This window comes from Gadus chalcogrammus, chromosome 12 (assembly GCF_026213295.1).
Source record: "Gadus chalcogrammus isolate NIFS_2021 chromosome 12, NIFS_Gcha_1.0, whole genome shotgun sequence".
In the NCBI taxonomy this organism is placed as follows: domain Eukaryota; kingdom Metazoa; phylum Chordata; class Actinopteri; order Gadiformes; family Gadidae; genus Gadus; species Gadus chalcogrammus.
Window position 1 is genome coordinate 6,541,738 of NC_079423.1, and position 27,500 is coordinate 6,569,237.

The 27,500-nt window shown below is 44.4% G+C and overlaps 39 non-coding genes across 39 annotated transcripts; all 39 read left to right on the forward strand.

Annotated features, from left to right (window-relative positions):
- Positions 1-782: 782 nt before the first annotated feature.
- LOC130394708 (5S ribosomal RNA) lies at positions 783-901 on the forward strand. The gene has a single exon (XR_008897840.1). It is a non-coding gene; the product is annotated as a 5S ribosomal RNA (ribosomal RNA).
- A 528-nt stretch (positions 902-1,429) lies between these two features.
- LOC130401194 (5S ribosomal RNA) lies at positions 1,430-1,548 on the forward strand. The gene has a single exon (XR_008903659.1). It is a non-coding gene; the product is annotated as a 5S ribosomal RNA (ribosomal RNA).
- A 529-nt stretch (positions 1,549-2,077) lies between these two features.
- LOC130401207 (5S ribosomal RNA) lies at positions 2,078-2,196 on the forward strand. Its single transcript, XR_008903672.1, has one exon. It is a non-coding gene; the product is annotated as a 5S ribosomal RNA (ribosomal RNA).
- A 529-nt stretch (positions 2,197-2,725) lies between these two features.
- On the forward strand, positions 2,726-2,844 carry LOC130401218 (5S ribosomal RNA). Its single transcript, XR_008903683.1, has one exon. It is a non-coding gene; the product is annotated as a 5S ribosomal RNA (ribosomal RNA).
- A 526-nt stretch (positions 2,845-3,370) lies between these two features.
- On the forward strand, positions 3,371-3,489 carry LOC130401229 (5S ribosomal RNA). The gene has a single exon (XR_008903694.1). It is a non-coding gene; the product is annotated as a 5S ribosomal RNA (ribosomal RNA).
- A 529-nt stretch (positions 3,490-4,018) lies between these two features.
- LOC130401240 (5S ribosomal RNA) lies at positions 4,019-4,137 on the forward strand. The gene has a single exon (XR_008903705.1). It is a non-coding gene; the product is annotated as a 5S ribosomal RNA (ribosomal RNA).
- Positions 4,138-4,666: 529 nt separating this feature from the next.
- On the forward strand, positions 4,667-4,785 carry LOC130401252 (5S ribosomal RNA). The gene has a single exon (XR_008903716.1). It is a non-coding gene; the product is annotated as a 5S ribosomal RNA (ribosomal RNA).
- Positions 4,786-5,313: 528 nt separating this feature from the next.
- LOC130401263 (5S ribosomal RNA) lies at positions 5,314-5,432 on the forward strand. Its single transcript, XR_008903727.1, has one exon. It is a non-coding gene; the product is annotated as a 5S ribosomal RNA (ribosomal RNA).
- A 527-nt stretch (positions 5,433-5,959) lies between these two features.
- Positions 5,960-6,078, forward strand: LOC130401274 (5S ribosomal RNA). The gene has a single exon (XR_008903738.1). It is a non-coding gene; the product is annotated as a 5S ribosomal RNA (ribosomal RNA).
- A 527-nt stretch (positions 6,079-6,605) lies between these two features.
- LOC130401286 (5S ribosomal RNA) lies at positions 6,606-6,724 on the forward strand. Its single transcript, XR_008903749.1, has one exon. It is a non-coding gene; the product is annotated as a 5S ribosomal RNA (ribosomal RNA).
- Positions 6,725-7,253: 529 nt separating this feature from the next.
- On the forward strand, positions 7,254-7,372 carry LOC130401298 (5S ribosomal RNA). Its single transcript, XR_008903760.1, has one exon. It is a non-coding gene; the product is annotated as a 5S ribosomal RNA (ribosomal RNA).
- Positions 7,373-7,901: 529 nt separating this feature from the next.
- Positions 7,902-8,020, forward strand: LOC130401309 (5S ribosomal RNA). The gene has a single exon (XR_008903771.1). It is a non-coding gene; the product is annotated as a 5S ribosomal RNA (ribosomal RNA).
- A 528-nt stretch (positions 8,021-8,548) lies between these two features.
- Positions 8,549-8,667, forward strand: LOC130401321 (5S ribosomal RNA). Its single transcript, XR_008903783.1, has one exon. It is a non-coding gene; the product is annotated as a 5S ribosomal RNA (ribosomal RNA).
- Positions 8,668-9,196: 529 nt separating this feature from the next.
- Positions 9,197-9,315, forward strand: LOC130401332 (5S ribosomal RNA). The gene has a single exon (XR_008903794.1). It is a non-coding gene; the product is annotated as a 5S ribosomal RNA (ribosomal RNA).
- A 529-nt stretch (positions 9,316-9,844) lies between these two features.
- On the forward strand, positions 9,845-9,963 carry LOC130401343 (5S ribosomal RNA). The gene has a single exon (XR_008903805.1). It is a non-coding gene; the product is annotated as a 5S ribosomal RNA (ribosomal RNA).
- Positions 9,964-10,492: 529 nt separating this feature from the next.
- LOC130401354 (5S ribosomal RNA) lies at positions 10,493-10,611 on the forward strand. Its single transcript, XR_008903816.1, has one exon. It is a non-coding gene; the product is annotated as a 5S ribosomal RNA (ribosomal RNA).
- Positions 10,612-11,138: 527 nt separating this feature from the next.
- LOC130401366 (5S ribosomal RNA) lies at positions 11,139-11,257 on the forward strand. Its single transcript, XR_008903827.1, has one exon. It is a non-coding gene; the product is annotated as a 5S ribosomal RNA (ribosomal RNA).
- Positions 11,258-11,785: 528 nt separating this feature from the next.
- LOC130394000 (5S ribosomal RNA) lies at positions 11,786-11,904 on the forward strand. The gene has a single exon (XR_008897201.1). It is a non-coding gene; the product is annotated as a 5S ribosomal RNA (ribosomal RNA).
- Positions 11,905-12,432: 528 nt separating this feature from the next.
- Positions 12,433-12,551, forward strand: LOC130394012 (5S ribosomal RNA). Its single transcript, XR_008897212.1, has one exon. It is a non-coding gene; the product is annotated as a 5S ribosomal RNA (ribosomal RNA).
- Positions 12,552-13,080: 529 nt separating this feature from the next.
- Positions 13,081-13,199, forward strand: LOC130394024 (5S ribosomal RNA). The gene has a single exon (XR_008897223.1). It is a non-coding gene; the product is annotated as a 5S ribosomal RNA (ribosomal RNA).
- Positions 13,200-13,728: 529 nt separating this feature from the next.
- Positions 13,729-13,847, forward strand: LOC130399542 (5S ribosomal RNA). The gene has a single exon (XR_008902048.1). It is a non-coding gene; the product is annotated as a 5S ribosomal RNA (ribosomal RNA).
- A 529-nt stretch (positions 13,848-14,376) lies between these two features.
- On the forward strand, positions 14,377-14,495 carry LOC130400971 (5S ribosomal RNA). Its single transcript, XR_008903436.1, has one exon. It is a non-coding gene; the product is annotated as a 5S ribosomal RNA (ribosomal RNA).
- Positions 14,496-15,024: 529 nt separating this feature from the next.
- Positions 15,025-15,143, forward strand: LOC130394036 (5S ribosomal RNA). The gene has a single exon (XR_008897234.1). It is a non-coding gene; the product is annotated as a 5S ribosomal RNA (ribosomal RNA).
- Positions 15,144-15,672: 529 nt separating this feature from the next.
- On the forward strand, positions 15,673-15,791 carry LOC130394048 (5S ribosomal RNA). The gene has a single exon (XR_008897245.1). It is a non-coding gene; the product is annotated as a 5S ribosomal RNA (ribosomal RNA).
- A 530-nt stretch (positions 15,792-16,321) lies between these two features.
- Positions 16,322-16,440, forward strand: LOC130395921 (5S ribosomal RNA). The gene has a single exon (XR_008898913.1). It is a non-coding gene; the product is annotated as a 5S ribosomal RNA (ribosomal RNA).
- Positions 16,441-16,967: 527 nt separating this feature from the next.
- Positions 16,968-17,086, forward strand: LOC130394062 (5S ribosomal RNA). Its single transcript, XR_008897257.1, has one exon. It is a non-coding gene; the product is annotated as a 5S ribosomal RNA (ribosomal RNA).
- Positions 17,087-17,606: 520 nt separating this feature from the next.
- LOC130399543 (5S ribosomal RNA) lies at positions 17,607-17,725 on the forward strand. The gene has a single exon (XR_008902050.1). It is a non-coding gene; the product is annotated as a 5S ribosomal RNA (ribosomal RNA).
- A 529-nt stretch (positions 17,726-18,254) lies between these two features.
- Positions 18,255-18,373, forward strand: LOC130394074 (5S ribosomal RNA). The gene has a single exon (XR_008897268.1). It is a non-coding gene; the product is annotated as a 5S ribosomal RNA (ribosomal RNA).
- Positions 18,374-18,902: 529 nt separating this feature from the next.
- Positions 18,903-19,021, forward strand: LOC130400627 (5S ribosomal RNA). The gene has a single exon (XR_008903105.1). It is a non-coding gene; the product is annotated as a 5S ribosomal RNA (ribosomal RNA).
- Positions 19,022-19,551: 530 nt separating this feature from the next.
- LOC130394840 (5S ribosomal RNA) lies at positions 19,552-19,671 on the forward strand. Its single transcript, XR_008897959.1, has one exon. It is a non-coding gene; the product is annotated as a 5S ribosomal RNA (ribosomal RNA).
- A 658-nt stretch (positions 19,672-20,329) lies between these two features.
- On the forward strand, positions 20,330-20,448 carry LOC130394086 (5S ribosomal RNA). Its single transcript, XR_008897279.1, has one exon. It is a non-coding gene; the product is annotated as a 5S ribosomal RNA (ribosomal RNA).
- Positions 20,449-20,967: 519 nt separating this feature from the next.
- Positions 20,968-21,086, forward strand: LOC130399760 (5S ribosomal RNA). The gene has a single exon (XR_008902260.1). It is a non-coding gene; the product is annotated as a 5S ribosomal RNA (ribosomal RNA).
- Positions 21,087-23,125: 2,039 nt separating this feature from the next.
- LOC130400360 (5S ribosomal RNA) lies at positions 23,126-23,244 on the forward strand. Its single transcript, XR_008902839.1, has one exon. It is a non-coding gene; the product is annotated as a 5S ribosomal RNA (ribosomal RNA).
- A 529-nt stretch (positions 23,245-23,773) lies between these two features.
- On the forward strand, positions 23,774-23,892 carry LOC130394099 (5S ribosomal RNA). The gene has a single exon (XR_008897290.1). It is a non-coding gene; the product is annotated as a 5S ribosomal RNA (ribosomal RNA).
- Positions 23,893-24,421: 529 nt separating this feature from the next.
- LOC130394111 (5S ribosomal RNA) lies at positions 24,422-24,540 on the forward strand. The gene has a single exon (XR_008897301.1). It is a non-coding gene; the product is annotated as a 5S ribosomal RNA (ribosomal RNA).
- Positions 24,541-25,069: 529 nt separating this feature from the next.
- LOC130394123 (5S ribosomal RNA) lies at positions 25,070-25,188 on the forward strand. The gene has a single exon (XR_008897312.1). It is a non-coding gene; the product is annotated as a 5S ribosomal RNA (ribosomal RNA).
- Positions 25,189-25,717: 529 nt separating this feature from the next.
- Positions 25,718-25,836, forward strand: LOC130394135 (5S ribosomal RNA). The gene has a single exon (XR_008897323.1). It is a non-coding gene; the product is annotated as a 5S ribosomal RNA (ribosomal RNA).
- Positions 25,837-26,364: 528 nt separating this feature from the next.
- On the forward strand, positions 26,365-26,483 carry LOC130394147 (5S ribosomal RNA). The gene has a single exon (XR_008897334.1). It is a non-coding gene; the product is annotated as a 5S ribosomal RNA (ribosomal RNA).
- A 529-nt stretch (positions 26,484-27,012) lies between these two features.
- On the forward strand, positions 27,013-27,131 carry LOC130394159 (5S ribosomal RNA). Its single transcript, XR_008897345.1, has one exon. It is a non-coding gene; the product is annotated as a 5S ribosomal RNA (ribosomal RNA).
- Positions 27,132-27,500: the final 369 nt, after the last annotated feature.

The following is a 27,500-nucleotide window of genomic DNA, read 5'->3' on the forward strand; positions in this document are numbered from 1 at the left end:
TTTGCGCTCCTTGCTTGTTTTTATAATTATTTTATTTCTTTATTTAATTTTTTTTAATTTAATTAATTTTTTACATATTTTATGCTACGTTTTATGAGTAGCCTATGTCAGTCTGCACAAATCCCCCCACTTCTCTCACACATTTTGAGTGCCTGCCTGCGCAAACATTTTCTGGACTGTCCCGTTTATTTTGGCCATTTTAACATCTTTATTAATAAATAAATTAATAATCTTATAATACCAAACTAAGAACATAAAGGCGCAATGCGTTTTAATAAAACGCATCCAATAGACGGAATGTCCGATGGTGTCGCCACTGAGGCTATAGCTGACGATGCTCTTAGGTCCTACGAGCACCCTGGAGTACTCGTTAGCTACGAGCGTTTCAAGACGTTCGTTCCCCACGTGCTTCGGGAAAACGCGGGTGAAAACTCTACGATGCCTTACGACGACTTCCGATCCACTTAGGCTAACGATGCTTCGGGAAACGGGGCCCAGATCATTGAGGACGTCAAAAAGATCACCACCCATTCTCTGACACTTTAACCGTTAACCTTGGTTTCAAACATTTAACATCACACGCACACGCAGTGTATTTCAGATAATTAATGAATTCAGATGTCACAATGATCGTTTACATGGATAAGGAGTCCTACTGAATCAATTACTGCCGTTTATATCTAACTAATGATTGTTTTTGTAAAGTGTAACGTCGAGCCTCAGCAGCTTTCTCACTCCTTATGTGCTACTGTATAAAACCTGGTTTTGCGCCTGCACTAATTGCTTACGGCCATACCACCCTGAACACGCCCGATCTCGTCTGATCTCGGAAGCTAAGCAGGGTCGGGCCTGGTTAATACTCGGATGGGAGACCGCCTGGGAATACCAGGTGCTGTAAGGATTTTCTTTTTCAACTCGAGCTCATTGACTCCGTGGCCTACCGTGGCGTACCGTGACCTGATTTTTAATGCCAACCGCTTTGGAGGATTTAAGCAACATACAAAAACTGACAACGTCTCTCAAAACTATTTTTGTGAAACATGAGGACAGTATAGTGATACTGCCAGCAGGGAGCACCAGAGAGCTGAACCGACAGTTGTACATTTCTTAAACTTTCACCAACACAAACACGCACGCTCACTTCAGATCATGGGAGGACGTCAAAAAATCACCACCCATTCTCTGACACTTTAACCGTTAACCTTGGTTCAAACATTTAACATCACACGCACACGCAGTGTATTTCAGATAATTAATGAATTCAGATGTCACAATGATCGTTTACATGGATAAGGAGTCTACTGAATCAATTACTGCCGTTTATATCTAACTAATGATTGTTTTTGTAAGAGTGTAACGTCGAGCCTCAGCAGCTTTCTCACTCCTTATGTGCTACTGTATAAAACCTGGTTTTGCGCCTGCACTAATTGCTTACGGCCATACCACCCTGAACACGCCCGATCTCGTCTGATCTCGGAAGCTAAGCAGGGTCGGGCCTGGTTAGTACTTGGATGGGAGACCGCCTGGGAATACCAGGTGCTGTAAGCTTTTTCTTTTTCAACTCGAGCTCATTGCCTCCGTGGCCTACCGTGGCGTACCGTGACCTGATGTTTACTGCCAACCGCTTGGGAGGATTTAAGCAACATACAAAAACTGACAACGTCTCTCAAAACTATTTTTGTGAAACATGAGGACAGTATAGTGATACTGCCAGCAGGGAGCACCAGAGAGCTGAACCGACAGTTGTACATTTCTTAAACTTTCACCAACACAAACACGCACGCTCACTTCAGATCATGGGAGGACGTCAAAAATCACCACCCATTCTCTGACACTTTAACCGTTAACCTTGGTTCAAACATTTAACATCACACGCACACGCAGTGTATTTCAGATAATTAATGAATTCAGATGTCACAATGATCGTTTACATGGATAAGGAGTTCCTACTGAATCAATTACTGCCGTTTATATCTAACTAATGATTGTTTTTGTAAGAGTGTAACGTCGAGCCTCAGCAGCTTTCTCACTCCTTATGTGCTACTGTATAAAACCTGGTTTTGCGCCTGCACTAATTGCTTACGGCCATACCACCCTGAACACGCCCGATCTCGTCTGATCTCGGAAGCTAAGCAGGGTCGGGCCTGGTTAGTACTTGGATGGGAGACCGCCTGGGAATACCAGGTGCTGTAAGCTTTTTCTTTTTCAACTCGAGCTCATTGACTCCGTGGCCTACCGTGGCGTACCGTGACCTGATGTTTACTGCCAACCGCTTTGGAGGATTTAAGCAACATACAAAAACTGACAACGTCTCTCAAAACTATTTTTGTGAAACATGAGGACAGTATAGTGATACTGCCAGCAGGGAGCACCAGAGAGCTGAACCGACAGTTGTACATTTCTTAAACTTTCACCAACACAAACACGCACGCTCACTTCAGATCATGGGAGGACGTCAAAAAATCACCACCCATTCTCTGACACTTTAACCGTTAACCTTGGTTCAAACATTTAACATCACACGCACACGCAGTGTATTTCAGATAATTAATGAATTCAGATGTCACAATGATCGTTTACATGGATAAGGAGTCCTACTGAATCAATTACTGCCGTTTATATCTAACTAATGATTGTTTTTGTAAAAGTGTAACGTCGAGCCTCAGCAGCTTTCTCACTCCTTATGTGCTACTGTATAAAACCTGGTTTTGCGCCTGCACTAATTGCTTACGGCCATACCACCCTGAACACGCCCGATCTCGTCTGATCTCGGAAGCTAAGCAGGGTCGGGCCTGGTTAGTACTTGGATGGGAGACCGCCTGGGAATACCAGGTGCTGTAAGCTTTTTCTTTTTCAACTCGAGCTCATTGACTCCGTGGCCTACCGTGGCGTACCGTGACCTGATGTTTACTGCCAACCGCTTTGGAGGATTTAAGCAACATACAAAAACTGACAACGTCTCTCAAAACTATTTTTGTGAAACATGAGGACAGTATAGTGATACTGCCAGCAGGGAGCACCAGAGAGCTGAACCGACAGTTGTACATTTCTTAAACTTTCACCAACACAAACACGCACGCTCACTTCAGATCATGGGAGGACGTCAAAAATCACCACCCATTCTCTGACACTTTAACCGTTAACCTTGGTTCAAACATTTAACATCACACGCACACGCAGTGTATTTCAGATAATTAATGAATTCAGATGTCACAATGATCGTTTACATGGATAAGGAGTCCTACTGAATCAATTACTGCCGTTTATATCTAACTAATGATTGTTTTTGTAAAAGTGTAACGTCGAGCCTCAGCAGCTTTCTCACTCCTTATGTGCTACTGTATAAACCTGTTTTGCGCCTGCACTAATTGCTTACGGCCATACCACCCTGAACACGCCCGATCTCGTCTGATCTCGGAAGCTAAGCAGGGTCGGGCCTGGTTAGTACTTGGATGGGAGACCGCCTGGGAATACCAGGTGCTGTAAGCTTTTTCTTTTTCAACTCGAGCTCATTGACTCCGTGGCCTACCGTGGCGTACCGTGACCTGATGTTTACTGCCAACCGCTTTGGAGGATTTAAGCAACATACAAAAACTGACAACGTCTCTCAAAACTATTTTTGTGAAACATGAGGACAGTATAGTGATACTGCCAGCAGGGAGCACCAGAGAGCTGAACCGACAGTTGTACATTTCTTAAACTTTCACCAACACAAACACGCACGCTCACTTCAGATCATGGGAGGACGTCAAAAAATCACCACCCATTCTCTGACACTTTAACCGTTAACCTTGGTTCAAACATTTAACATCACACGCACACGCAGTGTATTTCAGATAATTAATGAATTCAGATGTCACAATGATCGTTTACATGGATAAGGAGTCCTACTGAATCAATTACTGCCGTTTATATCTAACTAATGATTGTTTTTGTAAAAGTGTAACGTCGAGCCTCAGCAGCTTTCTCACTCCTTATGTGCTACTGTATAAAACCTGGTTTTGCGCCTGCACTAATTGCTTACGGCCATACCACCCTGAACACGCCCGATCTCGTCTGATCTCGGAAGCTAAGCAGGGTCGGGCCTGGTTAGTACTTGGATGGGAGACCGCCTGGGAATACCAGGTGCTGTAAGCTTTTTCTTTTTCAACTCGAGCTCATTGACTCCGTGGCCTACCGTGGCGTACCGTGACCTGATGTTTACTGCCAACCGCTTTGGAGGATTTAAGCAACATACAAAAACTGACAACGTCTCTCAAAACTATTTTTGTGAAACATGAGGACAGTATAGTGATACTGCCAGCAGGGAGCACCAGAGAGCTGAACCGACAGTTGTACATTTCTTAAACTTTCACCAACACAAACACGCACGCTCACTTCAGATCATGGGAGGACGTCAAAAAATCACCACCCATTCTCTGACACTTTAACCGTTAACCTTGGTTCAAACATTTAACATCACACGCACACGCAGTGTATTTCAGATAATTAATGAATTCAGATGTCACAATGATCGTTTACATGGATAAGGAGTCCTACTGAATCAATTACTGCCGTTTATATCTAACTAATGATTGTTTTTGTAAAAGTGTAACGTCGAGCCTCAGCAGCTTTCTCACTCCTTATGTGCTACTGTATAAAACCTGGTTTTGCGCCTGCACTAATTGCTTACGGCCATACCACCCTGAACACGCCCGATCTCGTCTGATCTCGGAAGCTAAGCAGGGTCGGGCCTGGTTAGTACTTGGATGGGAGACCGCCTGGGAATACCAGGTGCTGTAAGCTTTTTCTTTTTCAACTCGAGCTCATTGACTCCGTGGCCTACCGTGGCGTACCGTGACCTGATGTTTACTGCCAACCGCTTTGGAGGATTTAAGCAACATACAAAAACTGACAACGTCTCTCAAAACTATTTTTGTGAAACATGAGGACAGTATAGTGATACTGCCAGCAGGGAGCACCAGAGAGCTGAACCGACAGTTGTACATTTCTTAAACTTTCACCAACACAAACACGCACGCTCACTTCAGATCATGGGAGGACGTCAAAAAATCACCACCCATTCTCTGACACTTTAACCGTTAACCTTGGTTCAAACATTTAACATCACACGCACACGCAGTGTATTTCAGATAATTAATGAATTCAGATGTCACAATGATCGTTTACATGGATAAGGAGTCCTACTGAATCAATTACTGCCGTTTATATCTAACTAATGATTGTTTTTGTAAAGTGTAACGTCGAGCCTCAGCAGCTTTCTCACTCCTTATGTGCTACTGTATAAAACCTGGTTTTGCGCCTGCACTAATTGCTTACGGCCATACCACCCTGAACACGCCCGATCTCGTCTGATCTCGGAAGCTAAGCAGGGTCGGGCCTGGTTAGTACTTGGATGGGAGACCGCCTGGGAATACCAGGTGCTGTAAGCTTTTCTTTTTCAACTCGAGCTCATTGACTCCGTGGCCTACCGTGGCGTACCGTGACCTGATGTTTACTGCCAACCGCTTTGGAGGATTTAAGCAACATACAAAAACTGACAACGTCTCTCAAAACTATTTTTGTGAAACATGAGGACAGTATAGTGATACTGCCAGCAGGGAGCACCAGAGAGCTGAACCGACAGTTGTACATTTCTTAAACTTTCACCAACACAAACACGCACGCTCACTTCAGATCATGGGAGGACGTCAAAAATCACCACCCATTCTCTGACACTTTAACCGTTAACCTTGGTTCAAACATTTAACATCACACGCACACGCAGTGTATTTCAGATAATTAATGAATTCAGATGTCACAATGATCGTTTACATGGATAAGGAGTCCTACTGAATCAATTACTGCCGTTTATATCTAACTAATGATTGTTTTTGTAAGAGTGTAACGTCGAGCCTCAGCAGCTTTCTCACTCCTTATGTGCTACTGTATAAAACCTGGTTTTGCGCCTGCACTAATTGCTTACGGCCATACCACCCTGAACACGCCCGATCTCGTCTGATCTCGGAAGCTAAGCAGGGTCGGGCCTGGTTAGTACTTGGATGGGAGACCGCCTGGGAATACCAGGTGCTGTAAGCTTTTCTTTTTCAACTCGAGCTCATTGCCTCCGTGGCCTACCGTGGCGTACCGTGACCTGATGTTTACTGCCAACCGCTTTGGAGGATTTAAGCAACATACAAAAACTGACAACGTCTCTCAAAACTATTTTTGTGAAACATGAGGACAGTATAGTGATACTGCCAGCAGGGAGCACCAGAGAGCTGAACCGACAGTTGTACATTTCTTAAACTTTCACCAACACAAACACGCACGCTCACTTCAGATCATGGAGGACGTCAAAAAATCACCACCCATTCTCTGACACTTTAACCGTTAACCTTGGTTCAAACATTTAACATCACACGCACACGCAGTGTATTTCAGATAATTAATGAATTCAGATGTCACAATGATCGTTTACATGGATAAGGAGTCCTACTGAATCAATTACTGCCGTTTATATCTAACTAATGATTGTTTTTGTAAAAGTGTAACGTCGAGCCTCAGCAGCTTTCTCACTCCTTATGTGCTACTGTATAAAACCTGGTTTTGCGCCTGCACTAATTGCTTACGGCCATACCACCCTGAACACGCCCGATCTCGTCTGATCTCGGAAGCTAAGCAGGGTCGGGCCTGGTTAGTACTTGGATGGGAGACCGCCTGGGAATACCAGGTGCTGTAAGCTTTTTCTTTTTCAACTCGAGCTCATTGACTCCGTGGCCTACCGTGGCGTACCGTGACCTGATGTTTACTGCCAACCGCTTTGGAGGATTTAAGCAACATACAAAAACTGACAACGTCTCTCAAAACTATTTTTGTGAAACATGAGGACAGTATAGTGATACTGCCAGCAGGGAGCACCAGAGAGCTGAACCGACAGTTGTACATTTCTTAAACTTTCACCAACACAAACACGCACGCTCACTTCAGATCATGGGAGGACGTCAAAAAATCACCACCCATTCTCTGACACTTTAACCGTTAACCTTGGTTCAAACATTTAACATCACACGCACACGCAGTGTATTTCAGATAATTAATGAATTCAGATGTCACAATGATCGTTTACATGGATAAGGAGTCCTACTGAATCAATTACTGCCGTTTATATCTAACTAATGATTGTTTTTGTAAAAGTGTAACGTCGAGCCTCAGCAGCTTTCTCACTCCTTATGTGCTACTGTATAAAACCTGGTTTTGCGCCTGCACTAATTGCTTACGGCCATACCACCCTGAACACGCCCGATCTCGTCTGATCTCGGAAGCTAAGCAGGGTCGGGCCTGGTTAGTACTTGGATGGGAGACCGCCTGGGAATACCAGGTGCTGTAAGCTTTTTCTTTTTCAACTCGAGCTCATTGACTCCGTGGCCTACCGTGGCGTACCGTGACCTGATGTTTACTGCCAACCGCTTTGGAGGATTTAAGCAACATACAAAAACTGACAACGTCTCTCAAAACTATTTTTGTGAAACATGAGGACAGTATAGTGATACTGCCAGCAGGGAGCACCAGAGAGCTGAACCGACAGTTGTACATTTCTTAAACTTTCACCAACACAAACACGCACGCTCACTTCAGATCATGGGAGGACGTCAAAAAATCACCACCCATTCTCTGACACTTTAACCGTTAACCTTGGTTCAAACATTTAACATCACACGCACACGCAGTGTATTTCAGATAATTAATGAATTCAGATGTCACAATGATCGTTTACATGGATAAGGAGTCCTACTGAATCAATTACTGCCGTTTATATCTAACTAATGATTGTTTTTGTAAGAGTGTAACGTCGAGCCTCAGCAGCTTTCTCACTCCTTATGTGCTACTGTATAAAACCTGGTTTTGCGCCTGCACTAATTGCTTACGGCCATACCACCCTGAACACGCCCGATCTCGTCTGATCTCGGAAGCTAAGCAGGGTCGGGCCTGGTTAGTACTTGGATGGGAGACCGCCTGGGAATACCAGGTGCTGTAAGCTTTTTCTTTTTCAACTCGAGCTCATTGCCTCCGTGGCCTACCGTGGCGTACCGTGACCTGATGTTTACTGCCAACCGCTTTGGAGGATTTAAGCAACATACAAAAACTGACAACGTCTCTCAAAACTATTTTTGTGAAACATGAGGACAGTATAGTGATACTGCCAGCAGGGAGCACCAGAGAGCTGAACCGACAGTTGTACATTTCTTAAACTTTCACCAACACAAACACGCACGCTCACTTCAGATCATGGGAGGACGTCAAAAAATCACCACCCATTCTCTGACACTTTAACCGTTAACCTTGGTTCAAACATTTAACATCACACGCACACGCAGTGTATTTCAGATAATTAATGAATTCAGATGTCACAATGATCGTTTACATGGATAAGGAGTCCTACTGAATCAATTACTGCCGTTTATATCTAACTAATGATTGTTTTTGTAAAGTGTAACGTCGAGCCTCAGCAGCTTTCTCACTCCTTATGTGCTACTGTATAAAACCTGGTTTTGCGCCTGCACTAATTGCTTACGGCCATACCACCCTGAACACGCCCGATCTCGTCTGATCTCGGAAGCTAAGCAGGGTCGGGCCTGGTTAGTACTTGGATGGGAGACCGCCTGGGAATACCAGGTGCTGTAAGCTTTTTCTTTTTCAACTCGAGCTCATTGACTCCGTGGCCTACCGTGGCGTACCGTGACCTGATGTTTACTGCCAACCGCTTTGGAGGATTTAAGCAACATACAAAAACTGACAACGTCTCTCAAAACTATTTTTGTGAAACATGAGGACAGTATAGTGATACTGCCAGCAGGGAGCACCAGAGAGCTGAACCGACAGTTGTACATTTCTTAAACTTTCACCAACACAAACACGCACGCTCACTTCAGATCATGGGAGGACGTCAAAAAATCACCACCCATTCTCTGACACTTTAACCGTTAACCTTGGTTCAAACATTTAACATCACACGCACACGCAGTGTATTTCAGATAATTAATGAATTCAGATGTCACAATGATCGTTTACATGGATAAGGAGTCCTACTGAATCAATTACTGCCGTTTATATCTAACTAATGATTGTTTTTGTAAGAGTGTAACGTCGAGCCTCAGCAGCTTTCTCACTCCTTATGTGCTACTGTATAAAACCTGGTTTTGCGCCTGCACTAATTGCTTACGGCCATACCACCCTGAACACGCCCGATCTCGTCTGATCTCGGAAGCTAAGCAGGGTCGGGCCTGGTTAGTACTTGGATGGGAGACCGCCTGGGAATACCAGGTGCTGTAAGCTTTTTCTTTTTCAACTCGAGCTCATTGACTCCGTGGCCTACCGTGGCGTACCGTGACCTGATGTTTACTGCCAACCGCTTTGGAGGATTTAAGCAACATACAAAAACTGACAACGTCTCTCAAAACTATTTTTGTGAAACATGAGGACAGTATAGTGATACTGCCAGCAGGGAGCACCAGAGAGCTGAACCGACAGTTGTACATTTCTTAAACTTTCACCAACACAAACACGCACGCTCACTTCAGATCATGGGAGGACGTCAAAAAATCACCACCCATTCTCTGACACTTTAACCGTTAACCTTGGTTCAAACATTTAACATCACACGCACACGCAGTGTATTTCAGATAATTAATGAATTCAGATGTCACAATGATCGTTTACATGGATAAGGAGTCCTACTGAATCAATTACTGCCGTTTATATCTAACTAATGATTGTTTTTGTAAAAGTGTAACGTCGAGCCTCAGCAGCTTTCTCACTCCTTATGTGCTACTGTATAAAACCTGGTTTTGCGCCTGCACTAATTGCTTACGGCCATACCACCCTGAACACGCCCGATCTCGTCTGATCTCGGAAGCTAAGCAGGGTCGGGCCTGGTTAGTACTTGGATGGGAGACCGCCTGGGAATACCAGGTGCTGTAAGCTTTTTCTTTTTCAACTCGAGCTCATTGCCTCCGTGGCCTACCGTGGCGTACCGTGACCTGATGTTTACTGCCAACCGCTTTGGAGGATTTAAGCAACATACAAAAACTGACAACGTCTCTCAAAACTATTTTTGTGAAACATGAGGACAGTATAGTGATACTGCCAGCAGGGAGCACCAGAGAGCTGAACCGACAGTTGTACATTTCTTAAACTTTCACCAACACAAACACGCACGCTCACTTCAGATCATGGGAGGACGTCAAAAAATCACCACCCATTCTCTGACACTTTAACCGTTAACCTTGGTTCAAACATTTAACATCACACGCACACGCAGTGTATTTCAGATAATTAATGAATTCAGATGTCACAATGATCGTTTACATGGATAAGGAGTCCTACTGAATCAATTACTGCCGTTTATATCTAACTAATGATTGTTTTTGTAAGAGTGTAACGTCGAGCCTCAGCAGCTTTCTCACTCCTTATGTGCTACTGTATAAAACCTGGTTTTGCGCCTGCACTAATTGCTTACGGCCATACCACCCTGAACACGCCCGATCTCGTCTGATCTCGGAAGCTAAGCAGGGTCGGGCCTGGTTAGTACTTGGATGGGAGACCGCCTGGGAATACCAGGTGCTGTAAGCTTTTTCTTTTTCAACTCGAGCTCATTGCCTCCGTGCCTCCGTGGCGTACCGTGACCTGATGTTTACTGCCAACCGCTTTGGAGGATTTAAGCAACATACAAAAACTGACAACGTCTCTCAAAACTATTTTTGTGAAACATGAGGACAGTATAGTGATACTGCCAGCAGGGAGCACCAGAGAGCTGAACCGACAGTTGTACATTTCTTAAACTTTCACCAACACAAACACGCACGCTCACTTCAGATCATGGGAGGACGTCAAAAAATCACCACCCATTCTCTGACACTTTAACCGTTAACCTTGGTTCAAACATTTAACATCACACGCACACGCAGTGTATTTCAGATAATTAATGAATTCAGATGTCACAATGATCGTTTACATGGATAAGGAGTCCTACTGAATCAATTACTGCCGTTTATATCTAACTAATGATTGTTTTTGTAAGAGTGTAACGTCGAGCCTCAGCAGCTTTCTCACTCCTTATGTGCTACTGTATAAAACCTGGTTTTGCGCCTGCACTAATTGCTTACGGCCATACCACCCTGAACACGCCCGATCTCGTCTGATCTCGGAAGCTAAGCAGGGTCGGGCCTGGTTAGTACTTGGATGGGAGACCGCCTGGGAATACCAGGTGCTGTAAGCTTTTTCTTTTTCAACTCGAGCTCATTGACTCCGTGGCCTACCGTGGCGTACCGTGACCTGATGTTTACTGCCAACCGCTTTGGAGGATTTAAGCAACATACAAAAACTGACAACGTCTCTCAAAACTATTTTGTGAAACATGAGGACAGTATAGTGATACTGCCAGCAGGGAGCACCAGAGAGCTGAACCGACAGTTGTACATTTCTTAAACTTTCACCAACACAAACACGCACGCTCACTTCAGATCATGGGAGGACGTCAAAAAATCACCACCCATTCTCTGACACTTTAACCGTTAACCTTGGTTCAAACATTTAACATCACACGCACACGCAGTGTATTTCAGATAATTAATGAATTCAGATGTCACAATGATCGTTTACATGGATAAGGAGTCCTACTGAATCAATTACTGCCGTTTATATCTAACTAATGATTGTTTTTGTAAAAGTGTAACGTCGAGCCTCAGCAGCTTTCTCACTCCTTATGTGCTACTGTATAAAACCTGGTTTTGCGCCTGCACTAATTGCTTACGGCCATACCACCCTGAACACGCCCGATCTCGTCTGATCTCGGAAGCTAAGCAGGGTCGGGCCTGGTTAGTACTTGGATGGGAGACCGCCTGGGAATACCAGGTGCTGTAAGCTTTTCTTTTTCAACTCGAGCTCATTGACTCCGTGGCCTACCGTGGCGTACCGTGACCTGATGTTTACTGCCAACCGCTTTGGAGGATTTAAGCAACATACAAAAACTGACAACGTCTCTCAAAACTATTTTTGTGAAACATGAGGACAGTATAGTGATACTGCCAGCAGGGAGCACCAGAGAGCTGAACCGACAGTTGTACATTTCTTAAACTTTCACCAACACAAACACGCACGCTCACTTCAGATCATGGGAGGACGTCAAAAAATCACCACCCATTCTCTGACACTTTAACCGTTAACCTTGGTTCAAACATTTAACATCACACGCACACGCAGTGTATTTCAGATAATTAATGAATTCAGATGTCACAATGATCGTTTACATGGATAAGGAGTCCTACTGAATCAATTACTGCCGTTTATATCTAACTAATGATTGTTTTTGTAAAAGTGTAACGTCGAGCCTCAGCAGCTTTCTCACTCCTTATGTGCTACTGTATAAAACCTGGTTTTGCGCCTGCACTAATTGCTTACGGCCATACCACCCTGAACACGCCCGATCTCGTCTGATCTCGGAAGCTAAGCAGGGTCGGGCCTGGTTAGTACTTGGATGGGAGACCGCCTGGGAATACCAGGTGCTGTAAGCTATTTCTTTTTCAACTCGAGCTCATTGCCTCCGTGGCCTACCGTGGCGTACCGTGACCTGATGTTTACTGCCAACCGCTTTGGAGGATTTAAGCAACATACAAAAACTGACAACGTCTCTCAAAACTATTTTTGTGAAACATGAGGACAGTATAGTGATACTGCCAGCAGGGAGCACCAGAGAGCTGAACCGACAGTTGTACATTTCTTAAACTTTCACCAACACAAACACGCACGCTCACTTCAGATCATGGGAGGACGTCAAAAAATCACCACCCATTCTCTGACACTTTAACCGTTAACCTTGGTTCAAACATTTAACATCACACGCACACGCAGTGTATTTCAGATAATTAATGAATTCAGATGTCACAATGATCGTTTACATGGATAAGGAGTCCTACTGAATCAATTACTGCCGTTTATATCTAACTAATGATTGTTTTTGTAAAAGTGTAACGTCGAGCCTCAGCAGCTTTCTCACTCCTTATGTGCTACTGTATAAAACCTGGTTTTGCGCCTGCACTAATTGCTTACGGCCATACCACCCTGAACACGCCCGATCTCGTCTGATCTCGGAAGCTAAGCAGGGTCGGGCCTGGTTAGTACTTGGATGGGAGACCGCCTGGGAATACCAGGTGCTGTAAGCTTTTTCTTTTTCAACTCGAGCTCATTGACTCCGTGGCCTACCGTGGCGTACCGTGACCTGATGTTTACTGCCAACCGCTTTGGAGGATTTAAGCAACATACAAAAACTGACAACGTCTCTCAAAACTATTTTTGTGAAACATGAGGACAGTATAGTGATACTGCCAGCAGGGAGCACCAGAGAGCTGAACCGACAGTTGTACATTTCTTAAACTTTCACCAACACAAACACGCACGCTCACTTCAGATCATGGGAGGACGTCAAAAAATCACCACCCATTCTCTGACACTTTAACCGTTAACCTTGGTTCAAACATTTAACATCACACGCACACGCAGTGTATTTCAGATAATTAATGAATTCAGATGTCACAATGATCGTTTACATGGATAAGGAGTCCTACTGAATCAATTACTGCCGTTTATATCTAACTAATGATTGTTTTTGTAAGAGTGTAACGTCGAGCCTCAGCAGCTTTCTCACTCCTTATGTGCTACTGTATAAAACCTGGTTTTGCGCCTGCACTAATTGCTTACGGCCATACCACCCTGAACACGCCCGATCTCGTCTGATCTCGGAAGCTAAGCAGGGTCGGGCCTGGTTAGTACTTGGATGGGAGACCGCCTGGGAATACCAGGTGCTGTAAGCATTTTCTTTTTCAACTCGAGCTCATTGACTCCGTGGCCTACCGTGGCGTACCGTGACCTGATGTTTACTGCCAACCGCTTTGGAGGATTTAAGCAACATACAAAAACTGACAACGTCTCTCAAAACTATTTTTGTGAAACATGAGGACAGTATAGTGATACTGCCAGCAGGGAGCACCAGAGAGCTGAACCGACAGTTGTACATTTCTTAAACTTTCACCAACACAAACACGCACGCTCACTTCAGATCATGGGAGGACGTCAAAAAATCACCACCCATTCTCTGACACTTTAACCGTTAACCTTGGTTCAAACATTTAACATCACACGCACACGCAGTGTATTTCAGATAATTAATGAATTCAGATGTCACAATGATCGTTTACATGGATAAGGAGTCCTACTGAATCAATTACTGCCGTTTATATCTAACTAATGATTGTTTTTGTAAAAGTGTAACGTCGAGCCTCAGCAGCTTTCTCACTCCTTATGTGCTACTGTATAAAACCTGGTTTTGCGCCTGCACTAATTGCTTACGGCCATACCACCCTGAACACGCCCGATCTCGTCTGATCTCGGAAGCTAAGCAGGGTCGGGCCTGGTTAGTACTTGGATGGGAGCCTGCCTGGGAATACCAGGTGCTGTAAGCTTTTTCTTTTTCAACTCGAGCTCATTGACTCCGTGGCCTACCGTGGCGTACCGTGACCTGATGTTTACTGCCAACCGCTTTGGAGGATTTAAGCAACATACAAAAACTGACAACGTCTCTCAAAACTATTTTTGTGAAACATGAGGACAGTATAGTGATACTGCCAGCAGGGAGCACCAGAGAGCTGAACCGACAGTTGTACATTTCTTAAACTTTCACCAACACAAACACGCACGCTCACTTCAGATCATGGGAGGACGTCAAAAAATCACCACCCATTCTCTGACACTTTAACCGTTAACCTTGGTTCAAACATTTAACATCACACGCACACGCAGTGTATTTCAGATAATTAATGAATTCAGATGTCACAATGATCGTTTACATGGATAAGGAGTCCTACTGAATCAATTACTGCCGTTTATATCTAACTAATGATTGTTTTTGTAAAAGTGTAACGTCGAGCCTCAGCAGCTTTCTCACTCCTTATGTGCTACTGTATAAAACCTGGTTTTGCGCCTGCACTAATTGCTTACGGCCATACCACCCTGAACACGCCCGATCTCGTCTGATCTCGGAAGCTAAGCAGGGTCGGGCCTGGTTAGTACTTGGATGGGAGACCGCCTGGGAATACCAGGTGCTGTAAGCTATTTCTTTTTCAACTCGAGCTCATTGACTCCGTGGCCTACCGTGGCGTACCGTGACCTGATGTTTACTGCCAACCGCTTTGGAGGATTTAAGCAACATACAAAAACTGACAACGTCTCTCAAAACTATTTTTGTGAAACATGAGGACAGTATAGTGATACTGCCAGCAGGGAGCACCAGAGAGCTGAACCGACAGTTGTACATTTCTTAAACTTTCACCAACACAAACACGCACGCTCACTTCAGATCATGGGAGGACGTCAAAAAATCACCACCCATTCTCTGACACTTTAACCGTTAACCTTGGTTCAAACATTTAACATCACACGCACACGCAGTGTATTTCAGATAATTAATGAATTCAGATGTCACAATGATCGTTTACATGGATAAGGAGTCCTACTGAATCAATTACTGCCGTTTATATCTAACTAATGATTGTTTTTGTAAAAGTGTAACGTCGAGCCTCAGCAGCTTTCTCACTCCTTATGTGCTACTGTATAAAACCTGGTTTTGCGCCTGCACTAATTGCTTACGGCCATACCACCCTGAACACGCCCGATCTCGTCTGATCTCGGAAGCTAAGCAGGGTCGGGCCTGGTTAGTACTTGGATGGGAGACCGCCTGGGAATACCAGGTGCTGTAAGCTTTTTCTTTTTCAACTCGAGCTCATTGACTCCGTGGCCTACCGTGGCGTACCGTGACCTGATGTTTACTGCCAACCGCTTTGGAGGATTTAAGCAACATACAAAAACTGACAACGTCTCTCAAAACTATTTTTGTGAAACATGAGGACAGTATAGTGATACTGCCAGCAGGGAGCACCAGAGAGCTGAACCGACAGTTGTACATTTCTTAAACTTTCACCAACACAAACACGCACGCTCACTTCAGATCATGGGAGGACGTCAAAAAATCACCACCCATTCTCTGACACTTTAACCGTTAACCTTGGTTCAAACATTTAACATCACACGCACACGCAGTGTATTTCAGATAATTAATGAATTCAGATGTCACAATGATCGTTTACATGGATAAGGAGTCCTACTGAATCAATTACTGCCGTTTATATCTAACTAATGATTGTTTTTGTAAGAGTGTAACGTCGAGCCTCAGCAGCTTTCTCACTCCTTATGTGCTACTGTATAAAACCTGGTTTTGCGCCTGCACTAATTGCTTACGGCCATACCACCCTGAACACGCCCGATCTCGTCTGATCTCGGAAGCTAAGCAGGGTCGGGCCTGGTTAGTACTTGGATGGGAGATCCGCCTGGGAATACCAGGTGCTGCTAAGCTTTTTCTTTTTCAACTCGAGCTCATTGACTCGGCCTACCGTGGCGTACCGTGACCTGATGTTTACTGCCAACCGCTTTGGAGGATTTAAGCAACATACAAAAACTGACAACGTCTCTCAAAACTGTTTTTGTGAAACATGAGGACAGTATAGTGATACTGCCAGCAGGGAGCACCAGAGAGCTGAACCGACAGTTGTACATTTCTTAAACTTTCACCAACACAAACACGCACGCTCACTTCAGATCATGGGAGGACGTCAAAAAATCACCACCCATTCTCTGACACTTTAACCGTTAACCTTGGTTCAAACATTTAACATCACACGCACACGCAGTGTATTTCAGATAATTAATGAATTCAGATGTCACAATGATCGTTTACATGGATAAGGAGTCCTACTGAATCAATTACTGCCGTTTATATCTAACTAATGATTGTTTTTGTAAGAGTGTAACGTCAAGCCTCAGCAGCTTTATCACTCCTTATGTGCTACTGTATAAAACCTGGTTTTGCGCCTGCACTAGTTGCTTACGGCCATACCACCCTGAACACGCCCGATCTCGTCTGATCTCGGAAGCTAAGCAGGGTCGGGCCTGGTTAGTACTTGGATGGGAGACCGCCTGGGAATACCAGGTGCTGTAAGCTTTTTCTTTTTCAACTCGAGCTCATTGACTCCGTGGCGTACCGTGACCTGATGTTTACTGCCAACCGCTTTGGAGGATTTAAGCAACATACAAAAACTGACAACGTCTCTCAAAACTAGTTTTTGTGAAACATGAGGACAGTATAGTGATACTGCCAGCAGGGAGCACCAGAGAGCTGAACCGACAGTTGTACATTTCTTAAACTTTCACCAACACAAACACGCACGCTCACTTCAGATCATGGGAGGACGTCAAAAAATCACCACCCATTCTCTGACACTTTAACCGTTAACCTTGGTTCAAACATTTAACATCACACGCACACGCAGTGTATTTCAGATAATTAATGAATTCAGATGTCACAATGATCGTTTACATGGATAAGGAGTCCTACTGAATCAATTACTGCCGTTTATATCTAACTAATGATTGTTTTTGTAAAAGTGTAACGTCGAGCCTCAGCAGCTTTCTCACTCCTTATGTGCTACTGTATAAATCCTGGTTTTGCGCCTGCACTAATTGCTTACGGCCATACCACCCTGAACACGCCCGATCTCGTCTGATCTCGGAAGCTAAGCAGGGTCGGGCCTGGTTAGTACTTGGATGGGAGACCGCCTGGGAATACCAGGTGCTGTAAGCATTTTCTTTTTCAACTCGAGCTCATTGACTCCGTGGCCTACCGTGGCGTACCGTGACCTGATGTTTACTGCCAACCGCTTTGGAGGATTTAAGCAACATACAAAAACTGACAACGTCTCTCAAAACTATTTTTGTGAAACATGAGGACAGTATAGTGATACTGCCAGCAGGGAGCACCAGAGAGCTGAACCGACAGTTGTACATTTCTTAAACTTTCACCAACACAAACACGCACGCTCACTTCAGATCATGGGAGGACGTCAAAAAATCACCACCCATTCTCTGACACTTTAACCGTTAACCTTGGTTCAAACATTTAACATCACACGCACACGCAGTGTATTTCAGATAATTAATGAATTCAGATGTCACAATGATCGTTTACATGGATAAGGAGTCCTACTGAATCAATTACTGCCGTTTATATCTAACTAATGATTGTTTTTGTAAAAGTGTAACGTCGAGCCTCAGCAGCTTTCTCACTCCTTATGTGCTACTGTATAAAACCTGGTTTTGCGCCTGCACTAATTGCTTACGGCCATACCACCCTGAACACGCCCGATCTCGTCTGATCTCGGAAGCTAAGCAGGGTCGGGCCTGGTTAGTACTTGGATGGGAGACCGCCTGGGAATACCAGGTGCTGTAAGCTTTTTCTTTTTCAACTCGAGCTCATTGACTCCGTGGCCTACCGTGGCGTACCGTGACCTGATGTTTACTGCCAACCGCTTTGGAGGATTTAAGCAACATACAAAAACTGACAACGTCTCTCAAAACTATTTTTGTGAAACATGAGGACAGTATAGTGATACTGCCAGCAGGGAGCACCAGAGAGCTGAACCGACAGTTGTACATTTCTTAAACTTTCACCAACACAAACACGCACGCTCACTTCAGATCATGGGAGGACGTCAAAAAATCACCACCCATTCTCTGACACTTTAACCGTTAACCTTGGTTCAAACATTTAACATCACACGCACACGCAGTGTATTTCAGATAATTAATGAATTCAGATGTCACAATGATCGTTTACATGGATAAGGAGTCCTACTGAATCAATTACTGCCGTTTATATCTAACTAATGATTGTTTTTGTAAGAGTGTAACGTCGAGCCTCAGCAGCTTTCTCACTCCTTATGTGCTACTGTATAAAACCTGGTTTTGCGCCTGCACTAATTGCTTACGGCCATACCACCCTGAACACGCCCGATCTCGTCTGATCTCGGAAGCTAAGCAGGGTCGGGCATGGTTAGTACTTGGATGGGAGACCGCCTGGGAATACCAGGTGCTGTAAGCTATTTTCTTTTTCAACTCGAGCTCATTGACTCCGTGGCCTACCGTGGCGTACCGTGACCTGATGTTTACTGCCAACCGCTTTGGAGGATTTAAGCAACATACAAAAACTGACAACGTCTCTCAAAACTATTTTTGTGAAACATGAGGACAGTATAGTGATACTGCCAGCAGGGAGCACCAGAGAGCTGAACCGACAGTTGTACATTTCTTAAACTTTCACCAACACAAACACGCACGCTCACTTCAGATCATGGGAGGACGTCAAAAAATCACCACCCATTCTCTGACACTTTAACCGTTAACCTTGGTTCAAACATTTAACATCACACGCACACGCAGTGTATTTCAGATAATTAATGAATTCAGATGTCACAATGATCGTTTACATGGATAAGGAGTCCTACTGAATCAATTACTGCCGTTTATATCTAACTAATGATTGTTTTTGTAAAAGTGTAACGTCGAGCCTCAGCAGCTTTCACACTCCTTATGTGCTACTGTATAAAACCTGGTTTTGCGCCTGCACTAATTGCTTACGGCCACACCACCCTGAACACGCCCGATCTCGTCTGATCTCGGAAGCTAAGCAGGGTCGGGCCTGGTTAGTACTTGGATGGGAGACCTCCTCAGAAGCCCAGGTTGCTGTAAGTAGTGACGGGTGTCACCAAAAGAAAAAAAAAAAAACACGCCCGATCTCGTCTGATCTCGGAAGCTAAGCAGGGTCGGGCCTGGTTAATACTTGGATGGGAGACCGCCTGGGAATACCAGGTGCTGTAAGCTTTTTCTTTTTCAACTCGAGCTCATTGACTCCGTGGCCTACCGTGGCGTACCGTGACCTGATGTTTACTGCCAACCGCTTTGGAGGATTTAAGCAACATACAAAAACTGACAACGTCTCTCAAAACTATTTTTGTGAAACATGAGGACAGTATAGTGATACTGCCAGCAGGGAGCACCAGAGAGCTGAACCGACAGTTGTACATTTCTTAAACTTTCACCAACACAAACACGCACGCTCACTTCAGATCATGGGAGGACGTCAAAAAATCACCACCCATTCTCTGACACTTTAACCGTTAACCTTGGTTCAAACATTTAACATCACACGCACACGCAGTGTATTTCAGATAATTAATGAATTCAGATGTCACAATGATCGTTTACATGGATAAGGAGTCCTACTGAATCAATTACTGCCGTTTATATCTAACTAATGATTGTTTTTGTAAAAGTGTAACGTCAAGCCTCAGCAGCTTTCTCACTCCTTATGTGCTACTGTATAAAACCTGGTTTTGCGCCTGCACTAATTGCTTACGGCCATACCACCCTGAACACGCCCGATCTCGTCTGATCTCGGAAGCTAAGCAGGGTCGGGCCTGGTTAGTACTTGGATGGGAGACCGCCTGGGAATACCAGGTGCTGTAAGCTTTTTCTTTTTCAACTCGAGCTCATTGACTCCGTGGTGTACCGTGACCTGATGTTTACTGCCAACCGCTTTGGAGGATTTAAGCAACATACAAAAACTGACAACGTCTCTCAAAACTGTTTTTGTGAAACATGAGGACAGTATAGTGATACTGCCAGCAGGGAGCACCAGAGAGCTGAACCGACAGTTGTACATTTCTTAAACTTTCGCCAACACAAACATGCACGCTCACTTCAGATCATGGGAGGACGTCAAAAAATCACCACCCATTCTCTGACACTTTAACCGTTAACCTTGGTTCAAACATTTAACATCACACGCACACGCAGTGTATTTCAGATAATTAATGAATTCAGATGTCACAATGATCGTTTACATGGATAAGGAGTCCTACTGAATCAATTACTGCCGTTTATATCTAACTAATGATTGTTTTTGTAAAAGTGTAACGTCGAGCCTCAGCCGCTTTCTCACTCCTTATGTGCTACTGTATAAAACCTGGTTTTGCGCCTGAACTAATTGCTTACGGCCATACCACCCTGAACACGCCCGATCTCGTCTGAACTCGGGAGCTAAGCAGGGTCGGGCCTGGTTAGTACTTGGATGGGAGACCGCCTGGGAATACCAGGTGCTGTAAGCTTTTTCTTTTTAAACTCGAGCTCATTGCCTCCGTGGCCTACCGTGGCGTACCGTGACCTGATGTTTACTGCCAACCGCTTTGGAGGATTTAAGCAACATACAAAAACTGACAACGTCTCTCAAAACTATTTTTGTGAAACATGAGGACAGTATAGTGATACTGCCAGCAGGGAGCACCAGAGAGCTGAAACGACAGTTGTACATTTCTTAAACTTTCACCAACACAAACACGCACGCTCACTTCAGGGCCCCGTTTCCCGATAACGATGGATCCACGCTCGTACGATCATTCTCACGATGGATCTTGCGATCCATCGTCAATTTCTTTGGAGCGTTTCCCGAAACTCCTCTTAACGTGAACGCGCATTCGCTGCACTCACGACGTCGTAGGATTGTAACTGTCTACTGACACGGTGCTGAAATGGGCTCCGTAGGAGGGGGAGACGCAGGAATGTCGCAGGAAAATTGTGTTAAAAAGGGTTAAAATAAATCCCCATCAAGGACAACAGCAGAGTAGCCTCCGAAAAAAATAGACTGCAATTAGATGAATGCTATAGCAAGACATTAAAACACAATTGATTAGGCTTAAACCGACATATATCAGTCCTAATCCTGAATGCACTGTGCGTTTCACGGCATTTTCCCCCCTGAAATAATTCCATATGACAAAAAATTAAAAATTGCTTGTGTGACAACTACATTTATCTTAATGGGCTGATTTCTGAAACATGCTTTGCGCAGCAAAGAGAGCCGACTTAATCTGATTCCGCATAAGGGTTTCCTTGATTGATCATTTGATTGGCTATAAAAGCCCCTCCGGAAATAGGGTAAGGTATGTATTGATGAGGAATACAACGAAGCCCACCGTCTGGCCCGGTGCATCGTTGAGCGCACGATCGGGAGGTGGAAGTTGCGCTATATTAGATGCCTTCATCACAAGTCAGGCGGAGGGCTCCAGTTTTCGCCGGCCAAGTCATGCGCCGTGATATGTGTGACGGCTATGTTGCACAACATTGCAGCTAAGGCTGGGGTGGCATTGCTTGAACCGGAGGACGCTGAGGACGATGACGACGAGGAAGATCGGTGTGAGGACGGCCTCCCTCATAACTACGCGGCTGGTTTTCATGCGCGTCGAAGAGTGATTGAGACTTTTTTTTAACCCCCTCCACCCTCCCACATGTCACTAAACATTCCCGTCAACGTGACCAATCCCCACCATATCCCAGCCTTTTGCCTGCTCCTTTGCTTGTTTTTTATAATTTATTTTATTTCTTTATTTTAATTTTTTTTAATTTAATTTAATTCTTTACATTATTTTATGCTACGTTTTATGAGTAGCCTATGTCAGTCTGCACAAATCCCCCCACTTTCTCTCACACATTTTGAGTGCCCTGCCTGCGCAAACATTTTCTGGACTGTCCCGTTTTATTTTGGCCATTTTAACATCTTTATTAATAAATAAATAAATAAATTAATAATCTTTATTAATTACCAAACTAAGAACATAAAGGCGCAATGCGTTTCAATAAAACGCATCCAATAGACGGAATGTCCGATGGTGTCGCCACTGAGGCTATAGCTGACGATGCTCTTAGCGTCCTACGAGCACCCCTGGAGTACTCGTTAGCTACGAGCGTTTTCAAGACGTTCGTTCCCCACGATGCTTTCGGGAAATGCGGTGAAAACTCTACGATGCCCTTACGACGCACTTCACGATCCACTTAGGCTAACGATGCTTTCGGGAAACGGGGCCCAGATCATGGGAGGACGTCAAAAAATCACCACCCATTCTCTGACACTTTAACCGTTAACCTTGGTTCAAACATTTAACATCACACGCACACGCAGTGTATTTCAGATAATTAATGAATTCAGATGTCACAATGATCGTTTACATGGATAAGGAGTCCTACTGAATCAATTACTGCCGTTTATATCTAACTAATGATTGTTTTTGTAAAAGTGTAACGTCGAGCCTCAGCAGCTTTCACACTCCTTATGTGCTACTGTATAAAACCTGGTTTTGCGCCTGCACTAATTGCTTACGGCCATACCACCCTGAACACGCCCGATCTCGTCTGATCTCGGAAGCTAAGCAGGGTCGGGCCTGGTTAATACTTGGATGGGAGACCGCCTGGGAATACCAGGTGCTGTAAGCTTTTTCTTTTTCAACTCGAGCTCATTGACTCCGTGGCCTACCGTGGCGTACCGTGACCTGATGTTTACTGCCAACCGCTTTGGAGGATTTAAGCAACATACAAAAACTGACAACGTCTCTCAAAACTATTTTTGTGAAACATGAGGACAGTATAGTGATACTGCCAGCAGGGAGCACCAGAGAGCTGAACCGACAGTTGTACATTTCTTAAACTTTCACCAACACAAACACGCACGCTCACTTCAGATCATGGGAGGACGTCAAAAAATCACCACCCATTCTCTGACACTTTAACCGTTAACCTTGGTTCAAACATTTAACATCACACGCACACGCAGTGTATTTCAGATAATTAATGAATTCAGATGTCACAATGATCGTTTACATGGATAAGGAGTCCTACTGAATCAATTACTGCCGTTTATATCTAACTAATGATTGTTTTTGTAAAAGTGTAACGTCGAGCCTCAGCAGCTTTCTCACTCCTTATGTGCTACTGTATAAAACCTGGTTTTGCGCCTGCACTAATTGCTTACGGCCATACCACCCTGAACACGCCCGATCTCGTCTGATCTCGGAAGCTAAGCAGGGTCGGGCCTGGTTAGTACTTGGATGGGAGACCGCCTGGGAATACCAGGTGCTGTAAGCTTTTTCTTTTTCAACTCGAGCTCATTGACTCCGTGGCCTACCGTGGCGTACCGTGACCTGATGTTTACTGCCAACCGCTTTGGAGGATTTAAGCAACATACAAAAACTGACAACGTCTCTCAAAACTATTTTTGTGAAACATGAGGACAGTATAGTGATACTGCCAGCAGGGAGCACCAGAGAGCTGAACCGACAGTTGTACATTTCTTAAACTTTCACCAACACAAACACGCACGCTCACTTCAGATCATGGGAGGACGTCAAAAAATCACCACCCATTCTCTGACACTTTAACCGTTAACCTTGGTTCAAACATTTAACATCACACGCACACGCAGTGTATTTCAGATAATTAATGAATTCAGATGTCACAATGATCGTTTACATGGATAAGGAGTCCTACTGAATCAATTACTGCCGTTTATATCTAACTAATGATTGTTTTTGTAAAAGTGTAACGTCGAGCCTCAGCAGCTTTCTCACTCCTTATGTGCTACTGTATAAAACCTGGTTTTGCGCCTGCACTAATTGCTTACGGCCATACCACCCTGAACACGCCCGATCTCGTCTGATCTCGGAAGCTAAGCAGGGTCGGGCCTGGTTAGTACTTGGATGGGAGACCGCCTGGGAATACCAGGTGCTGTAAGCTTTTTCTTTTTCAACTCGAGCTCATTGACTCCGTGGCCTACCGTGGCGTACCGTGACCTGATGTTTACTGCCAACCGCTTTGGAGGATTTAAGCAACATACAAAAACTGACAACGTCTCTCAAAACTATTTTGTGAAACATGAGGACAGTATAGTGATACTGCCAGCAGGGAGCACCAGAGAGCTGAACCGACAGTTGTACATTTCTTAAACTTTCACCAACACAAACACGCACGCTCACTTCAGATCATGGGAGGACGTCAAAAAATCACCACCCATTCTCTGACACTTTAACCGTTAACCTTGGTTCAAACATTTAACATCACACGCACACGCAGTGTATTTCAGATAATTAATGAATTCAGATGTCACAATGATCGTTTACATGGATAAGGAGTCCTACTGAATCAATTACTGCCGTTTATATCTAACTAATGATTGTTTTTGTAAGAGTGTAACGTCGAGCCTCAGCAGCTTTCTCACTCCTTATGTGCTACTGTATAAAACCTGGTTTTGCGCCTAGCACTAATTGCTTACGGCCATACCACCCTGAACACGCCCGATCTCGTCTGATCTCGGAAGCTAAGCAGGGTCGGGCCTGGTTAGTACTTGGATGGGAGACCGCCTGGGAATACCAGGTGCTGTAAGCTTTTTCTTTTTCAACTCGAGCTCATTGACTCCGTGGCCTACCGTGGCGTACCGTGACCTGATGTTTACTGCCAACCGCTTTGGAGGATTTAAGCAACATACAAAAACTGACAACGTCTCTCAAAACTATTTTTGTGAAACATGAGGACAGTATAGTGATACTGCCAGCAGGGAGCACCAGAGAGCTGAACCGACAGTTGTACATTTCTTAAACTTTCACCAACACAAACACGCACGCTCACTTCAGATCATGGGAGGACGTCAAAAAATCACCACCCATTCTCTGACACTTTAACCGTTAACCTTGGTTCAAACATTTAACATCACACGCACACGCAGTGTATTTCAGATAATTAATGAATTCAGATGTCACAATGATCGTTTACATGGATAAGGAGTCCTACTGAATCAATTACTGCCGTTTATATCTAACTAATGATTGTTTTTGTAAGAGTGTAACGTCGAGCCTCAGCAGCTTTCTCACTCCTTATGTGCTACTGTATAAAACCTGGTTTTGCGCCTGCACTAATTGCTTACGGCCATACCACCCTGAACACGCCCGATCTCGTCTGATCTCGGAAGCTAAGCAGGGTCGGGCCTGGTTAGTACTTGGATGGGAGACCGCCTGGGAATACCAGGTGCTGTAAGCTTTTTCTTTTTCAACTCGAGCTCATTGACTCCGTGGCCTACCGTGGCGTACCGTGACCTGATGTTTACTGCCAACCGCTTTGGAGGATTTAAGCAACATACAAAAACTGACAACGTCTCTCAAAACTATTTTTGTGAAACATGAGGACAGTATAGTGATACTGCCAGCAGGGAGCACCAGAGAGCTGAACCGACAGTTGTACATTTCTTAAACTTTCACCAACACAAACACGCACGCTCACTTCAGATCATGGGAGGACGTCAAAAAATCACCACCCATTCTCTGACACTTTAACCGTTAACCTTGGTTCAAACATTTAACATCACACGCACACGCAGTGTATTTCAGATAATTAATGAATTCAGATGTCACAATGATCGTTTACATGGATAAGGAGTCCTACTGAATCAATTACTGCCGTTTATATCTAACTAATGATTGTTTTTGTAAAGTGTAACGTCGAGCCTCAGCAGCTTTCTCACTCCTTATGTGCTACTGTATAAAACCTGGTTTTGCGCCTGCACTAATTGCTTACGGCCATACCACCCTGAACACGCCCGATCTCGTCTGATCTCGGAAGCTAAGCAGGGTCGGGCCTGGTTAGTACTTGGATGGGAGACCGCCTGGGAATACCAGGTGCTGTAAGCTTTTTCTTTTTCAACTCGAGCTCATTGACTCCGTGGCCTACCGTGGCGTACCGTGACCTGATGTTTACTGCCAACCGCTTTGGAGGATTTAAGCAACATACAAAAACTGACAACGTCTCTCAAAACTATTTTTGTGAAACATGAGGACAGTATAGTGATACTGCCAGCAGGGAGCACCAGAGAGCTGAACCGACAGTTGTACATTTCTTAAACTTTCACCAACACAAACACGCACGCTCACTTCAGATCATGGGAGGACGTCAAAAAATCACCACCCATTCTCTGACACTTTAACCGTTAACCTTGGTTCAAACATTTAACATCACACGCACACGCAGTGTATTTCAGATAATTAATGAATTCAGATGTCACAATGATCGTTTACATGGATAAGGAGTCCTACTGAATCAATTACTGCCGTTTATATCTAACTAATGATTGTTTTTGTAAAAGTGTAACGTCGAGCCTCAGCAGCTTTCTCACTCCTTATGTGCTACTGTATAAAACCTGGTTTTGCGCCTGCACTAATTGCTTACGGCCATACCACCCTGAACACGCCCGATCTCGTCTGATCTCGGAAGCTAAGCAGGGTCGGGCCTGGTTAGTACTTGGATGGGAGACCGCCTGGGAATACCAGGTGCTGTAAGCTTTTTCTTTTTCAACTCGAGCTCATTGACTCCGTGGCCTACCGTGGCGTACCGTGACCTGATGTTTACTGCCAACCGCTTTGGAGGATTTAAGCAACATACAAAAACTGACAACGTCTCTCAAAACTATTTTTGTGAAACATGAGGACAGTATAGTGATACTGCCAGCAGGGAGCACCAGAGAGCTGAAACGACAGTTGTACATTTCTTAAACTTTCACCAACACAAACACGCACGCTCACTTCAGATCATGGGAGGACGTCAAAAAATCACCACCCATTCTCTGACACTTTAACCGTTAACCTTGGTTCAAACATTTAACATCACACGCACACGCAGTGTATTTCAGATAATTAATGAATTCAGATGTC